The sequence below is a fragment of the Dasypus novemcinctus genome, chromosome 13, assembly GCF_030445035.2.
Source record: "Dasypus novemcinctus isolate mDasNov1 chromosome 13, mDasNov1.1.hap2, whole genome shotgun sequence".
In the NCBI taxonomy this organism is placed as follows: domain Eukaryota; kingdom Metazoa; phylum Chordata; class Mammalia; order Cingulata; family Dasypodidae; genus Dasypus; species Dasypus novemcinctus.
In genome coordinates, this window is record NC_080685.1 from 25,097,849 (window position 1) to 25,115,150 (window position 17,302).

A 17,302-nucleotide genomic window follows, 5' to 3' on the forward strand; every position below is an offset into this window, starting at 1 on the left:
GTCTGCTGCCCAAACCTGCAGCTCCATCCCCGCCCCAGGCAGGGAAAAAGGGGCATGGAGCTTCATCAATTTCTCTGTACAAATAAAAATGGTCTTGGCCTGCACAACTTGGATTACTGAACATGGCTGCAGCTCCATCCCTACCTCTGGCAGGAAAAAAGGTGAGAGAAGGTTTACTGGTTCCTGGGACAACATGGGCAGCTTCAGTCTCCACCGATTACAGTACCAACTGCATCCTCAGCTTCTACACAGCAACCAGCAATGAAGAAAGGGCAAAGAAAAGTTGAAAAAGAGCTGAAAAAAAGTTGGGATTGGTTAAACATGAGCCATTATAAAATTCCAAACTGAGGTGAACCAAGTATCAAAGAGGGGCTGTAGCACAAAGCCAATCAAATAGAAAGCTTTAGACTAAAGAGAGAAACTGAGCTCAGAATAAATACATCTAGTAAATCAAATACCAAGACACCAACAAAAAATTATAAGCCATACCAAGAAATAGGAAGACATGGGCCAGTAAAAGGAATAAACTATGTCTCCAGATGACATAAAGGAGTTGAGACAATTAATCACAGATAATCAAACAAATCTCCTTAATATATTCAATGAGATGGCTAAAGAAATTAAGGATATTAAGAAGACATCGGATAAGCACAAAGAAGAATCTGAAAGCATACAGAAAAATGATATATCTTATGGAAATGAAAGGCATTTTAAGGAAATTTAAAATATACTGGAGGCATATAACAGCAGGTTTGAAGAGGCAGAAGCAAGAATCAATGAGTCTGAAGACAGGGCCTCTAAAAGCAAAAACACGAACAGATTAAGTGGAAAAAAAATTGAACAGGTTCTCATGGAAATAAATGACAGCAAGGGGCATGCAAAAATATGTATCATGGGTGTCCCAGAAGGAGAAGAGAAGGGAAAGGGGGCAGAAGGAATAGCTTATGAAATAATGGTAAAAAATTTCCCAACCCTACTGAAAGACATAGCTATCCATATCCAAGAAGCACAACATACTCCCATCCAAATAAATCCAAAGAGACCTACTCCAAGACACACATTAATCAGAATGTCAAATGCCAAAGATAAAATGAGAGTCCTTAGAGCACCAAGAAAAAAACAATTCATCACAAAGAAGGGATGCCCAATAAGATTAAGTGCTATTTCTCATCAGAAATCATGGAGGCAAGCAGGCAGTAGTATGATACATTTAAGATACTGAAAGAGAAAAACTGCCAGCCAAAAACCTTATATCTGACAAGATAGTCTTTCAAAAACGAGGGTGGGGGAAGTGATGTAGCTCAAGCAACTGAGCTCCCACCTACCACATGGGAGCTCCCACCTACCTAACCTGGGTTAGGTTCCTGGTGCCTTCTGGATGAGGAAGACAGCGAGCTGGCATGAGGAGATGGCACGGCAAGCTGACATAACAAGATAACGCGACAAGGAGACACAAAGAGGAAACACAATAAGAGAGGCAAGAAAGCAGGGAGCAGAGGTGACTCAAGCAATTGAACACCTCTCTCCCACACGGGAGGTTCTGGGTTTGGTTTCCAGTGCCATCAGAAAGAGAAGAAAAGCAGACACATAGAGCACACAGCAAATGGATACAGAGAGCACACAGTAAGCACAATGAGGGGGGAATAAATAAATAAAAATAAATCTTTTTTTGAAAAATGAGAGTGAGTTAGAATATCCACAGATAAACAGAAACTGAGAAAGACAGTAACCAAGAAACCAGCTTTGCAGGAAAGGGCAAATAGCATGGAAAAAAAAAAAAAAGGAAGAAAGAGGACTAGATGAGTCTGGAAATGAATACTACATAAGCAAAAGGAACTAAAAATACAAAAAGAGTGGTGAAAAATAAGATATGATAGATAAAACCCAAAGGTCAAAATGGCTGAAAAACTGCCTTTACAGTAATAACACTGAATGTTAATGGATTAAACGCCCCAACCAAAAGACACAGATCGGCAGAATGGATAAAAAATTACACATTGTCTACAAGAGACTCACCTTAGACACAAATAGCAAGGACATAAACAGATTGAAAGTGAAAGGCTGGAAAAGATATTCCATGCATGCAGAAAACAAAAACAAAAACAAAAACACTGTAGTAGCTATAATCATTTCAGATGAAACGCACTTTAAAAGCAAAGCTGTTATTAGAGGATATTATATAGTAATGAAAGGGTCAATTCACCAGGAAGAAATAATTATAAGTTTATATATACCCAACCAGGATGACCCAAATTACATGACTCAAACACCAGCAAAACTGAAGGAAGAAACAGAAGTCTCCACAATAATAGTTGGAGACTTCAATACATCACTCTCATCACTGGATAGAACACATGGGCAGAGGATCAATAAAAAACATAGGGCTTGAATAATACAATAAATGAACTAAACCTAAAGGACATATACAAAACATTGTACCACAGTACAGCAGGATTTGCATTTTTCTCAAGTGCTCATGGATCTTTCTCCAGGGCAGACCATATGTTGGGTCACAAAGCCAATCACAATAAATTTTAAAAGATCGAAATTATACAAAGCACTTTCTCTGATCATAACAGAATAAAGCTGGAAATCAACAACAGGCAGAAAAAGGAAAAATTCAAAAACATCTGGTGATTAAACAACACACTCTTAAATAATCAATGGGTCAAAGAAGACATTTCAAAAGAAATCAATAAATATCTCAAAACAAATGAAACCAAAACCACAACATATCAGAACCTATGAAAGGCAATGAAGGCAGTGCTGAGGGGGAAATTTATAGCCCTCAATGCCTGCATTAAAGAAGAAAGAGGAAGCAGTTGTGGCTCAACTGTTAGAGTGTCCGCCTACCATACGGAGGGTCCAGGGTTCATAATCCAGGGCCTCCTGACCTGTGTGATGAGCTGGCCCACGCACAGTGCTGCGGTGAGCAAGGAGTGCCATGCCACGCGGGGTATCTCCCATGCAGGGGTGCCCACACACAAGGAGTGCACCCCACAAGGAGAGCCACCCCGTACGAAAAAAGCACAGCCCGCCCAGGAGTGGCGCTGCACACACCAAGAGCTGACACAGCAAGATGATGTAACAAAAAAAAAGCGACACAGATTCCCAGTGCCGCATGACAAGAATGCAAGCGGACACAGAAGAAAACACAGCAAACAGACACAGAGAGCAGACAACAGGGGGAAGGGGAGAAAAATAAATAAAAATAAACCTTTAAAAAAAAAGAAGAGCTAAAATCTATGACCTAACTACACAGCTGGAGTAGAACTAGAAAAAGAACAGCAAACTATTCCCAAAGCAAGCAGGAGGAATGAAACAAAGATCAGGACAGAAACAGATAAAATTGAGAACAAAATAACAAAAAAGAGAACTGACAACAGGAAAAGTTGGTTCTTCAAGACAATTAACAAAGTTTACAAACCCTTAGCTACAGTGACAAAGAAAATAAGAGAGAAGATACAAATAAGTAAAATCAAAAATAAACATGGGGGAAGCGGACCTTGGCTCCATGGATAGAGCGTCTGCCTACCTCAAGGAAGGTGTGCAGTTCAAATCCAGGACCTTTTTGACCCGTGTGGAGCTCTGGCCCACACGCAGAGCTGATGTGCTCAAGGAGTGCCATGCCATGCAGGGTTATCCCCCGCGTAGGGGGAGCCCCACGCTCCCATAAGGAGAGTCGCCCAATGCAAAAGAAAGTCCAGCCTGACCAGGAGTGGCACCGCACACACGGAGAGCTGACACAGCAAGATGATGCAACAAAAAGAGACACAAATTCCCATGCCGCTGACAAGAATAGAAGAGGACACAAAAGAACACAGCGAATGGACACACAGAGCAGACAACTGGGGGGGAAGGCAGGGAAGGGAGAGAAATACAAAATAAATCTTTAAAAAAAGAATGAATATGGGACTTTACTACTGACCCCACAGAAAAAAAAAGAGATCATAAGAGGATATATGAACAACTGTACACTAACAACCCAGACAATGTAGATGAAATGGAAAAATTCCTAGGAAGATATAATATATGAACAACCTACACTGACCCTAGAAGGAACCAATCATAAGTGAGGAGATTGAAACAGTCATCAAGGAACTCCCCAAAATGAAAAGCCCAGGACTAGATGGCTTCACAGGTGAATTCTACCAAGCATTCAAAGAAGATTTAAGGGAAGTGGACTTGGCCCAGTGGTTAGGGTGTCCGTCTACCACATGGGAGGTCCATGGTTCAAACCCCAGCCAGGCCTTCTTGACCCATGTGGAGCTGGCCCACACGCAGTGCTGATGCGCACAAGGAGTGCCGTGCCACGCTGGGGTGTCCCCCGCGTAGGAGAGCACCACGCGCAAGGAGTGTGCCCCGTAAGGAGAGCTGCCCAGCGTGAAAGAAAGTGCAGCCTGCCCAGGAATGGCGCCGCACACATGGAGAGCTGACGCAGCAAGATGATGCAACAAAAAGAAACACAGATTCCCGTGCCACTGACAACGACAGAAGTGGACAAAGAAGAACATGAAGCAAACAGACACAGAGAACAGACAACTGGGGCGGGGGTGGGGGGAGGGGAGAGAAATAAATAAATCTTTAAAAAATAAAAAATAAAATAAAATTTAAAAAAAAGAAAAAAAAAAGCAGATTTAATACCATTCTACTCAAACTCTTCCAAAAAACTGAACAGGAAGGAACACTACCAAACTCATTTTATGAAGTCAGTAACAGCCTAATACCAAAGCCAGATAAAGATATTACAAAAAAGAAAATTACAGACCTACTTCCCTAATGAATACAGATGCAAAAATATTCAACAGAATACTTAATAATCAAATCCAACAACACATTAAAAGACTTATTCATCATGATCAAGTGAGTTTTATACCAGGCATGCAAGGGTGATTCAACAAGAAAATCAATTAGCATAATACAACAAATTAATAAACTAAAGAAGAAAATCACATGATCATCTCAATCGATTCAGAAAAGGCATTGGAAAAAATATAGCAGCCCTTCTTGATAAAAAGATAGGAAAAGATAGGAATTGAAGGAAACTTTCCTGACATGATAAAGGGCATATATGAAAAACCCACAGTGAATTTCGTACTCAATGGTGAAAGACTGAAAGCTTTCTCATTGAGATGAGGAACAAGACAAGGATGCCCATTGTCACCACTGTTGTTAAATACAGTGCTAGAGGTTCTAGCTAGAGCAATCAGGCAAGGAAAAGAAATAAAAGGTGACCAAGTTGATCAGGAAGAAGTAAAACTTTCCCTGTTCACAGATAATATGATCCTATACCTAGAATGTCCCAAAAAATCTATAACAAAGCTACCAGAGCTAATAAACCAGTTCAGCAGAATGGCAGGGTATAAGATTAATCAGTAGGGTTTCTATACACTAGTAAAAAGCAATCTGAGGAGGAAGTCAGGGAAAAAATTCCATTTATAACAGCAACTAAAAGAATCAAATATTTAGGAATAAACTACAAATACATAAAGTATTTGCATTCAGAAAACTACAATGCATTACTAAAAGAAAGGAAAGAAGACCTAAATAAACAGAAAAACATTGTGTTTTTGGATTGGAAGACTAAATATCATTATTATGTCAACTCTCCACAAACTGATATACAGATTTAATGTAATTCAGATAAGAATTCCAACAGCCTTTTTAAAAGAAATGGAAAATCTAACTATCAAATTTATTTGGAAGGGCAACAGGCCCTGAATAGGCAGAAACATCTTAAAAAGGAAGAACAAAATTGGAGGACTCTCACTTTCGTTTTTAAATAATATTACCTAACTACAGGGGTAAAAAACAGCATGGTACTGTCATAAAGATAGACATACAGAGCAATGGAACTGAACTGATGGTTCAGAAACAGACCCTCACATCTATGGTGAAGTGATTTTTTACAAAGTTGTCAAGTCCACCCAGCTGGGTCAAAACAGTCTGTTCAACAAATGATGCTGCGAGAACTGGATATGAATATCCAAAAGAAAGAAAGAAGACCCCTATCTCACACCTTATACAATTTTAACTCAAAATGGATCAAAAACCTAAATATAAAAACAAGAACCATAAAACTCCTAGAATAAATGTGCGGAAACATCTTCAAGGCATGACGGTAAGTGGTGGTTTCTTAAACCTTACACCGGAAGCACAAGCAACAAAAGAAAAAAATGGATAAATGGGACTTCCTTAAACTTAAACACTTTTGTGCTTCAAAGGACTTTGTCAAGAAAATGGAAAGGGGTGGCAGACTTGGCCCAGTGGTTAGGGCATCTGTCTACCACATGGGAGGTTCTCGGTTCAAACCCCAGGCCTCCTTGACCTGTGTGCAGCTGGCCCATGCGCAGTGCTGATGCGCGCAAGGAGTGCCATGCCACACAGGGGTGTCCCCGCATAGGGGAACCCCATGCGCAAGAAGTGCGCCCCATAAGGAGAGCCGCCCAGCGCGAAAGAAAGTGTAGCCTGCCCAGGAATGGCGCCGCACTCACAGAGAGCTGACACAACAAGATGCCACAACAAAAGGAAACACAGATTCCCACGCCACTGACAACAACAGAAGTGGATAAAGAAGACACAGCAAATAGACACAGAGAACAGACAACTGGGTTGGGGGGAGGGGAGATAAATAAATAAATAAATAAATCTTTAAAAAAAAAAAAGTGGAAAGGCAGCCCACTCGATGGGAGAAAATATTTGGAAATCACGTATCTGATAAGAGTGTGATTTCCATGCTTTTTAAAGGGATCATACAACTCAACAGTAAAAGAGCAAGCAATCCAATTTAAAAATGGACAAAAGACTTAGACATTTCTCCACGGAAGAAATAAAAATGGCAAAAAAAGCACATGGAAAAAATGTTCAATATATTAGCTGTTAGGGAAATAAAAATTAAAACTACAATGAGATATCATCTCATGCTTTATAGACTGGCTATTAAAAAACAACAGGGAAGCGAACGTGGCCCAGTGGTTGGGGTGTCTGTCTACTACATGGGAGGTCCGTGGTTCAAACCCCGGGCCTCCTTGACCCGTGTGCAGCTGGCCCATGTGCAGTGCTGATGCGCACAAGGAGTGCCGTGCCACGCACGGGTGTCCCCGCGCTGGGGACCCCGCGCACAAGGAGTGCGTCCCGTAAGGAGAGCCGCCCAGCGTGAAAGAAAGTGCAGCCTGCCTAAGAATGGTGCCACCCACACGGAGAGCTGACACAACAACAAGATGACTCAAAAAAAAAAAGAGACACAGATTCCCGTGCCGCTGACAACAACAGAAGCGGACAAAGAAACAAGATGCAGCAAATAGATACAGAGAACAGACAACCAGGGGTGGGGGAAAGGGGAGAGAAATAAATAAATAAATCTTTAAAAAATAAATAAAAAACAACAACAGAAAACATCAAATGCTGGAGAGGATGTGGTAAAATAGGAACACTCCTTCACTGTTGATTGGAATGAGAATGGTACAGCCTCTGTGGAAGGCAGTTTGGCAGTACTCAAGAAGCTAAATATAGAACTGCCATATGATCTGGCAATCCCTCTACTAGGAACATATCCAGAAGAACTGAAGACAGTGAAGTGAACAGACATCTGCACGTTGATGTTCTTAGCGGCATTATTTTCAATTGCCAAAAGATGGAAACAACCCAAGTATCCATCAAGCGATGGCTGGATAAACAAAATGTTGCATATACATATGATGGCATACTATGCTGCTGTAAGAAGAAATGAAATTGGGACATATATAACAACATGGATGAGCCTTGAAAACATTATGCTGAGTAAAATAAGCCAGACCCAAAAGGACAAATATTGTATGGTCTAATATGAACTAAATATGAAAAATGAACAGGGAAGTGGCTGTGGCTCAAGCAATTGAGCTCCCATTTACCATCTGGAGGACCCAGGTTCAATCCCCAGGATCTCCTGGTTAAAAAAAAAAAAAAAGGCATCCCAGACCTGCATGGAGAGAGGAGCAGGTCCCCAAGCAGCAAAGCAGTACACCAAAAAAGATGATATAACCAGATAAAAAGGTAAAAAAAGAATAAAACACACAGAGTTAAAACCTAGAGTACAGGCTACTAGGAGATATGTAGAACAGAATTACAATGAGTAAAACTAACACATTACAATGAGTAAATGGGATTGTGGCTGAAAGGGGTAGTCTAGGGATGTAAATGTCAATTGAAATAAAGCTAGAGAATAATCTAGGGACTGAATAACATAGTAAACCCAGAGGTAGATGAGGATTGTGGTTAACAGTACAAATACAAGAATGTTTATCTATGAAGTAGAACAAATATACATCATTATTACAAGGTAGTAAGGATATGATGATATATGGGAAAATATAATTAACATAATTTATGGACTATAATTAACAGCAATATTTTAATATTCTTGCATCAGTGTCAAAGAAGGTATTGTGTTAATAATAGAGCGGTATGGAAAAACATAGCAAATGTATACTATGGGCCATAGTTAGTGGTAATAGTCTAATGATAATCTTTCATAATATATTAACAAATAGTCCACAACAATGTAAGGTGTTGGTGGAGGGGTGTTGTATGGCAATTCTGCACACTATGGATGATGGTTTTATAAGCACACAACTTCTCTAATAAAAAATATACTTAAATTTTTTTTAATTAAAAAGAACAGCTATAGGCAGTTTACGAGTGGAAAAAAAAAGTCAATTGTGTTTTTATGTACTAACAATTAATACATGGACACCAGGGAAGTGGTTGTGGCTCAATTGATAGAGCATTCGCCTACCGTATGGAGGGTCCAGGGTTCGAAACCCAGGGCCTCCTGACACGTGTAGTGAGCTGGCCCAGCACAGTGCTGTCCCACACAAGGAGTGCTATACCACGCAGGGGTGTCCCCCACATAGGAGTGCCCCACACACTAGGAGTGTGCCCTGCAAGGAGTGCCACCCTGCACAAAAAAAGCGCAGTCTGCCCAGGAGTGGCGCTGCACACACTGAGAACTGACAGAGCAAGATGACGCAACAACAACAAAATAGCAAGTTTCCTGGTATTGAATGACAAGAATGCAAGTGGACACAGAAGAACACACAGCGAATGGACAGAGAGAGCAGACAACTGGGGGGAAGGGGAGAGAAATAAATAAAATAAATCCTTAAAAAAAAAAAATACATACACAACAAAATCTAAAAAGGAATACCATTTACAAGTGCTAAGGAAGAAGAAAAGAAGTTCTTAGGTGCAAATCTAACAAAACATACACAGGACTAGTATGCAGTGAACTAAACAATTCTGATTAAAGAATATCTAAATAAATGGACAGACATACTATTTTCATGGATTGGCAACATCAACATAGCAAATAGGTCAATTCTCCTTAAAATGATATAGGTTTAATGCAATTCATATCAAAATCACAGCAAGATTTTCTTTTAAATATAAGCAAGATTATTCTAAAATTTATTTGGAAAGGTAAATGAACTAGAATAGCTAAAATAATTTTGAAAAGAAAGAGTAAAATGAGAGAAATCAGTCTACCTGATTTCAAAATTCATATAACTACACTAATTTAGACTGTGATCTCAGCAAAAGAATAGACACATATGTCAATGGAATCCAGGGGATAGAACCTGGGACCTCAGATATGGGAACCACTGAGCCACATCTGCTCCCCCATTTTTTTTTTGAGGTACCAGGAATTGAACCCAGGACCTCATATGTTGGAAGCCATTGAGCTACATCAGCTTCCCTGAGTTGGTTTTTACATTTGTTTTGCTTACTGTTTGCTTTTTTATTTTTTAGGAGGTACTAGGAACTGAACCTAGGACCTCCCATGCAGGAAACAGGTGTTCAACCACTTGAGCCACATCCGTTTCCCCAAGTGATTTTTGACAAAGGTGCAAAAACAATTCAATGAGGGAGTGGATACATGATTGAGCACCTGCTTCCCACGTTTAAGAGGTCTTAGGTCCAATCCCCAGTACCTCCTAAAAAACAATAATAAAAACTATTAAAAAGCAATTCAATGAAAGAAAGATAGCCTTTTCAACAAATGGTGCTAGAGCAAATGGACATCCAAAGGGGGAAAAAAATGAACATCAACTTAAGTCTCATATATTAATACATTTCATCAAAATGGATCAGAGACTTAAGTATAAAATATAACACTACAAAATTTTAAAAATATATAGGAGAAAAAAATCTTCAGAACTTAGGGCTAGGCAAAGAATTCTTAGACTCAAGACCAAAAGCATGATCCATTAATTAAAAGGAAAAATTGATAAACTGGGCTTCATCAAGGGATCAGTCCCTCCACCCAAACAACTATTTCACTAGTAGGAACTGTCTGAATCAAGTATTTTGAAATTCTGGGGGCCAGGAGAACACTATACAGCATCCAGGGAAATGATGGAGGTAAAAGTTGGTAAATATTGGGGAATTTGACCATCCATGAAGTGACTAACACACCATCAACCAATCATTTGGCAGGCAGCAGTACAGACTGCAGCCCAGCTCCTGGTGTAGCTTTTTGGCCTCAGGATGAACTAAAAAAACCTAGACCTCAAAAATCCAGGATGGGTGGTCAGATTGCTGATCACTGCCTTGGATTCTCTGCTTTAGGTCATTGAGTGGCCAGCTCTTGGGACAGTCATTATTCCAACCCCCTCTCAGGCAAGCGGCAGAGGAGTATTAAAGACGCAGTGCCCTCTCTCTCTCTTTCTCTCAATCTCTCTCTCTTTTCTCTTTCCATTCTCCAAATGGGAGGAAAAACAGTTGGAAAAGTCACAAATTGACAGCTCCAGGCCTCAACAATAAACAATAAAAACAAAAATCTAGCAATCCCAGAGGAGTGGAAGAAATATATTTCCAGAGTTATAACAGCAGAATAGTCAGAACATCCAGTTCTCAACATAAAACTACCAAAAATAACCCACCAAGAAACAGGCAAGTATGTCCCATTCATAGGGGAAAAAAAAGAAGAATTTGTCAGAAACTATCCCTGAGGAAGCTCATGCATTGGAACTATTAATCAAAAACTTTAATCTAAATCAACTGCCTTAAGTATGTTCTGTGAGCTAAAAGAATCCATATACAAAGAACTAAAGGAAATTAGGAAAACAACGAAGAAAACAAAGAAATGGAAATTATAAAAAGAAACCAAACAGAAATTTTGAAGCTTTGAAGTACAGTCAAAAATGAAAAACTCATTAGAGGGATTCAACAGCAGATTTGAACAGGCATTAGAAAAGGATTGCAAACTTGAAAACAATAATCCAATGTGAGAAGCAGAAAGAAAAACAATGAAAAATGAATAGAGCCTGAGGGACCTGGGGAACACCATCAAGCACCCCAACATACACATCACTAGAGTCCCAGAAGAAATAAAGGGCAAAAAGGTATTAGAAGAAATAATGGCCATAAACTTCCCAAATCCAATATACACAACCAGGAAGTTCAACAAACTCCAAGCAGGACAGATTCTAAGAAATCTATACTTAAGACCAGTATAGCGAAACTGCCAAAATTCAAAGACATAAGGTTTTGAAAGCAGCAAGAGAGAAGTGACTTATCACATTAAAGGAGTCCCCAATAAGATTAACAGATTTCTTATCAGAAACCACAGAGGTCATAAGACCATGTAATGGCATATTTAAACTCCTTGAAGAAAAAAAAAAAAAACTGTCACCCAAGAATTCTATATCCAGCACAATTATCATTCAAAAACGAAGGAGAAATTAAGACATTTACAGATAAACAAAAGCTGAAGGAGTTCATTTCCAAAGACCTGCCCTATAAGAAATGCTAAAGGGAATCCTTCAGGCTAAACTAAAAGGACACTAGACAGTAATTCAAAACCATGAGAAGAAATAAAGAACACTAGTAAATGTAACTATATAGGTAAATATAAAATTCCTGGTTTACTGAACTTTTGGTTTGTAACTGCTCCTTTCCCCCCCCACCATATGACTTAGGCAAATGTTTAAAATAACATTTTAAATCTATGTTAATGGGCAGACAATGTATAAAGATGTACTCTGAGATACTAACAATTTAAAGGGGTGAGGAAGGAGTATAGAGTTTGTATACTATTGAACCTAGATTAGTCTAGTTGAACTAGTTTATGATGCTAATTGTAATTTAAGAAAATAACTAAAAAACATAGCAAAAAGAAATGGAAATCAAATAGTACATTACAAAAAAAAGCAAATAAATACCAAAAAGGGACAGTAATGAAGGGATACCAATGATTTTCAAATTTTACACCAAAATCAAAATTTTAAATAAAGCCAAAAAAAAAAAGAACTTTCTCCAAAAGCATAAAAAAAAAAAAAAAGGACTTTCTCAAAATTTAAAATTTTTTGCTTCAAAGGAAAGCAACAAAGTCAAAAGACAAGTCTCAGAATGGGAGATGTGGCTCAAACGGTTGAGCACCTGGTTCCCACATGGGAAGTCCTGGGTTAGGTTCCTAGTGCCTCCTAAAAAAAACAACCCTGGGGAGTTGATATGGCTCAACGGCTCAGTGGTTGAGTGTCGGCTTCCCACATATGAGGTCCAGGGCTCAATCCCCAGCTCCAGTACCTCAAAGACACATACAAACATACACATATATGATAAGAGTTTAATGTCCAGAATTTATAAAGAACTCCTACATCATAACAAAAATACAAACAACCCAATTTAAAAATGGGCCAAGGTTCTGAATAAATATTTCTCCACAGAAGATATTCAAATGGCCAGTAAGTATATGAAAAGATGCTCAACATAAGATAATTGACCAATGAAGATATGCGTATTAAAGCTACAATGAGCTATCACTTCACACCCACTAGGACAGGTATTGTTTTAAAAAACGGACAATAAGTGTTGGTGAGGATGTGGAAAAATAGGAAATTCCATACATTGCAGTGGGAATATAAAATGGTGCAGCCACTGTGAAAAACAATGTGGTGGTTCCTCTGAAAGTTAAACATAGAATTACCATATGACCCAGCAATTCCACTGCTAGGTATATACCCCAAAGAACTGAAAACAGGGACTCAGATATTTGTACAACAATATTCATAGCAACATTATTCACAACAGCTAAAAGGTGTAAACAACCAAAGTGTCCATCAACAATGGAACAGATAAACAAAATGTGGTATAGTCAAACAGCAGAATATTATTCAGCTGTAAAAAGAAGTGAAATAGGAAGCAGCTGTGGCTCAATCAGTTAGGCTCCCATCTATCATATCAGAAGCCCTGGGTTCACGTCCTGGGGCCTCCTTGTGAAGGCAGGTTCGCCTGCACACCGTGGAGAGCCGCGGGCGCACAAGTGCCACGGAGAGCTGACTCAACAAGATGATGCAACAACAACAACAAAAAAAGGAGACAAGTGAAAACACAGAAGAGCATGCAGCAAATGGACACAGAAAGCAGACAACAAGTAAGCCACACTGGGTGGGGGGGGGGGGCGGTGTAGTAAAAATAAATAAATACTGACACACAGAAGAATGAACAGAGAATGGACACAGAGAGCAGATAGCAAAAGCAAGCCACAAGGTAAGGGAGTAAAAAAAAAAAAAAAAAGTGAAGTGCTGGTATATGCTACAATATGGATGAACCTTGACACCATGTCAAGTGAAACAAGCTAGACACAAAAGGACAAATATTGTATGGTTTATCTTATTTGAAATACTTAGAATAAGAAAATTCAAAGAAAAAGAAAGGAGAACAACAAGTTACAGGATAGGGGTAGCATATTCATATGCTAAATGAATATGATGAGGTGGTTTGAGATAATGAAAATAGTCTGGAAAAATGGTGAATGTTACATGTTATTCTCAATGTATTTTTTTTTTCTTTTTTTTTCTTGTGGTTTTTGTTTGTTTTCTACCTGGCCCATGCCTCACCACACAGGTCTGGAACATCTGTGTTCTTTTTTTTTAATTTCTCTCCCCTTCCCCCCCCCCCCCCCCCCCCCCCCGTCCCCAGTTGTCTGTTCTCTGTGTCTATTTGCTGCATCTTCTTTGTCCGCTTCTGTTGTCATCAGCAGCACGGGAATCTGTGTTTCTTTTCGTTGCATCATCTTGCGGTGTCAGCTCTCCGTGTATGCGGCGCCATTCCTGAGCAGGCTGCACTTTCTTTCGCACTGGGCATCTCTCCTTACGGGGCGCACTTCTTGTGCGTGGGGCTCCCCTACATGGGGGACACCCCTGCATGGCAGGGCACTCCTTGTGCGCATCAGCACTGCACATGGGCCAGCTGCACACGGGTCAAGGAGGCCCAGGGTTTGAACCGCAGACCTCCCATGTGGTAGACAGACGCCCTAACCACTGGGCCAAGTCCGCCGCCCTGTGTTCTTTTTTTACCAGGAGGTCCCAGGAATCAAACCCAGGTCCTCCATATGGTAAACAGGAGCTCAACGGTTTGAGCCACAACAGCTTTCCTATTTTTTTTTTCTGTATTTCTTTTTTTCTTGTTTTTTCCAATGTACTTAATGTCAAAGGACTGTCCACTTAAAATGGTTAAAATGGTTTTTATGTTATGGACAGTCATGATGGTAGTACAACATTGTGAATGTATTTAACACCACTGACTTTTATACTTGAAAGCGGCTAAATGATTAATAATACTAGGCTATATATATCACCAAGGGATTATTACCAAGTGCTAACCTGTGATACATTTGGAAAAAGACCTTGACCAAAAGGGGGAAACACTACATAAAAAAGAGTTTTTATGGTGAAGGATTTCAAAGTGAGTCAGAAGGTCATTCCGGAGATTATGCTTATGCAGGTTTCATGCAGATTTCTAAAACTGCCACAGTAAACAAAGCCTCAAACAAACCATCCTCATGACCTCAGACCCCAGAACCCCTTCCCTTTTTGCAGGTATTTGCTTTAAACTAATCAATCCTTAATTCTGTGGGAAATCTACTAACTTCCTCTCCAGACCACATAAAGATACAAGAGGGGGAAAATGCGAGAGGGGGAGGGGGTGGCATATGAGAATTCCCTATATTTTCACTGTAACTTTTCTATAATCTAAAACTTCTTTAAAAATAAAATTTAAAAACAGGGACAAACCAATGGGTTCTTCCTGCTCTGCTCATGTGCTCCCTGCTTGTTGGTTGAGCCACCCAAGCCAGCTACACTTTCCATCAACCCCTCTCTGACACCTATAAGTAAAATACTATCTTTTCTTATACATTATGGCCTTGCTTTCCCAATACCTGACCTCCACCTGAACCCAAATTTAAAATCCAGCTTATCAATTCAAAACACTCTCTCTCCTTTTTCAATATTTACACTATTTTGTTTTGTTCTCTTACTGTTTTATTGCAAGGGTTCTTAATCAGTGGTTCAATGGAGAAAAATTGGGGGGAGAGAGGGTCTGTGAACTTGGATAAGGAAAAATTATATCTTTATGTTCCCTTATCGTTAACTGAAATGAGTGACTTCCTTCAATTATGAAAGTAGATAATAAATCACAGTATATTAACAGTATCTGTGAGTCTGTCATTAATAGAAATGAGATAGTCTCATATATCACATGACAGTTATTGCAGATATATAGAAGGGTTACACTCAACTACTTCAAAAATATAGAAATGAGACTTTCCCACTATCTTAATATTTATTGTTAATAATTAAATATTAATTTCTCTATCACAATTTTCCAATTTTCAATATTTTGATAACTATTTTAATATACTTATTTCCTTTGTAATACTAAGTATTATTATTTTAAGCACTGAATAACATTCTAAGGTGGTTAATTCTTTTCTGGTTTAACTTGTCAATTTTATCAGGAATGGATGTTGAATTATATCGTTTTTTTCCTCTAGTTTGTTAATGACATAAATTATACAAGTTTTCTCATGTTGAACCATTCTTGAGTTCCTGAATAAACCCCCCTTGATAACAATGCTTGGTTCTTTAATATATTGCTGGATTTAATTTGCTAAGATTAGCTTCTTTTAAATCAAAGAGGAACTTAGTATAGTACAAGGATAGTACAGTTAAGGAATATTCTTAGTATACTGAACTCAAGTATCATCTATAAAAATCACAATCCAATTGAAAGAATCACAGAAAAAGTAATAAAACATATTTTATCAATCAATATATTCTTCCAGATTTACATCAAAGATACCTCCAAATGTAAATTGCTTTCCTGAAATACAAGAAACATACTATAAAATGAACTCGCTGAAAATACAACTTAGGAATAACAGAAATGATAAAGGAAGTATTTCAAGCTGAAGAGAAATAAAATATTTAGAAAGAAAAGCTTATAATAATGATTCATGGGAAACGGACTTTGGCCCAGTGGTTAGGGCGTCCGTCTACCACATGGGAGGTCCGCGGTTCAAACCCCGGGCCTCCTTGACCCGTGTGGAGCTGGCCATGCGCAGCGCTGATGCGCGCAAGGAGTGCCGTGCCACGCAAGGGTGTCCTCCGCATGGGGGAGCCCCACACGCAAGGAGTGCGCCCGTGAGGAGAGCCGCCCAGCGTGAAAAGAAAGAGCAGCCTGCCCAGGAATGGCGCCGCCCACACTTCCCGTGCCGCTGACAACAGAAGCGGACAAAGAAACAAGACGCAGCAAATAGACACCAAGAACAGACAACCAGGGGAGGGGGGGAAATTAAATAAATAAATAAATCTTTAAAAAAATAATAATAATAATAATGATTCATATGTCTAAGCTATCTAAAATATTAACCATTTTGGGTATTTTTTTAAGTTTTATTTGTTGATCTACCTCTAAAATGTGTTTATAATAAACTGCACCTAAAACCTTTTATGCATGCCTTTTATTACAGGACCTAAACATCTATAACTCCCTTTAATATATAAAGGAATACCCACCATTAAAATGGTGATGCATCAAATCAGCAGCAACAGATAGAACCTTGAGCTCTAGCTTCCTCCTCTAATGACAAAATATCTCTGGCTATTAAACATTTATCCTTTTAGAAATAATTAAACAAACACACGAGTTGTACAAAGAAGTTCATTACTGTATTACTTAGGACAAAAACATTGACAGAAGCTTATAGTTTATCAATTGGGCATTAATAAGTAAATTAATAAGTAAATTATTAAATGAGTATATGGACATACCATATACCATATATTCATTTAATAATATGAGGTGGTCTATATCACTGAAATGGAAAGTTATCTACCATGTACCATTATGGAAAAAAGTAAGTTACAGAAAAATATATATAATATAATCATTTTTTAAAGATTGTATGCATAACAAATGGCTGGAAGGATACATTTACTATTTATTGCATACTCACTTATGCCAGGCACTGCTGTATACC

General features: G+C 38.9%; 1 protein-coding gene across 10 annotated transcripts in view; it reads right to left on the reverse strand.

Moving 5' to 3' along the window:
* Positions 1-17,302, reverse strand: part of ARNT (aryl hydrocarbon receptor nuclear translocator) — a 179,209-nt gene that overhangs the window by 61,142 nt on the left and 100,765 nt on the right. For 2 of the 10 annotated variants that reach the window (XM_071207419.1, XM_058275322.2), the window contains exon 2: positions 145-244. The exons of the other annotated variants lie outside the window; for them this stretch is intronic. The gene's annotated coding sequence lies outside the window, so the exon portion shown is untranslated. The remainder of the gene's footprint in view (positions 1-144; positions 245-17,302) is intronic. 10 annotated transcript variants of the gene reach the window in all.